Below are 1,298 nucleotides of genomic sequence, written 5' to 3' on the forward strand. Positions count from 1 at the left end.
CTGCTCAGTATCAGTTTGACTGCCTCGGTGGCGTAGTTGTATTGCATGTCCGGTACAATAGCGCCCTGAGGTCCTGGGTTCGAATCCCGGGTCGGGCAAAGTGATATGTGGGTTTTTCTGCTCAGTATCAGCCCGGAGTCTGGAATTTGTGCCCGATATGGTGATAGGCTCGCCCCCTATCACATCATGGGACGGAACATACTTGGCGAAAAGTGGGTGCCCTAGTTGCGCCTCTGCATACAATAATTATAAAATGCGTGATGTTATGTATGTATTATGCTCAGTATCAGCCCGGAGTCTGAAATTTGTGCCCGATATGGCGATAGGCTCGCCCCCTATTACATCATGGAACGGACAAATTTGGCGAAAAGTGGGTGCCATCGTTGCGCCTCTGCATACCCCTTCGAGGACAAATGTGTGATGATGTGTGTATGTGTGTGTGGGTAGAGAGAGAAAATATATATAGGCAAATAGAATTTGCTTTAGCTTAAAGCAAACTTTGTTATCATAATATTATAGTAATTTAAAATAAAATATTTGTTTTCATTTGATGAGAAAATCAAGCAAAAATGGAATTAACATCCTTGATCCCGTGCGAAAGTTACACGAAATTTAAACATAATATTTTACGTTACTATTTTGAACTACTAACTCATTATAATAAGATTATACAACATGTAAGCTACGTTATTTTGAGAAATAAATAAGTAGGTAACAGTTTTGTCTTCGAATTTCAGATGTCTTAGGATCCAATATTTGGATCAAATAAGTGGTAGATATTGCATTCTAAAAACGTGTTCCAGCCTTGCTTAATCGAGTAAAAATACTTATCGAATTTGATCTGGACATAAATTCGGAGATTAATGACTATGAATCTAATATTTGATTGGGGAAATACGTGAAAAAACCTGTGGAACCCTTTTTAAGCATATTGCGCGCACGGAAGAGTGTGAGATATGACACAATTATATAGAAGATTGCAGAAAAAAATATTTTATGTATAATATATGTTACGACTTTATTAAATTCGACCACAAGACGACAACATGTGATAAATTGCTCTAAACTGGTAAAATACAACACCTAACGAATTGTGGATAGTTTTTTTGTACACATGCTACGAGTGAGGACATATTATTATGTAGGCATGAGCGTATGTTACGGCGTACTCTATGCAGTATTACTATAAAATTGGTGCGACATGATTCATGTAGTTTGCATATAGTTATATCTAGATTTTTTCGCAAGTTTAGTATCGAATCAAGTAGTCTATGTATAATAATTCATACTCATTACCA

The sequence above is a fragment of the Manduca sexta genome, chromosome 19 (genome assembly GCF_014839805.1).
Source record: "Manduca sexta isolate Smith_Timp_Sample1 chromosome 19, JHU_Msex_v1.0, whole genome shotgun sequence".
In the NCBI taxonomy this organism is placed as follows: Eukaryota; Metazoa; Arthropoda; class Insecta; order Lepidoptera; family Sphingidae; genus Manduca; species Manduca sexta.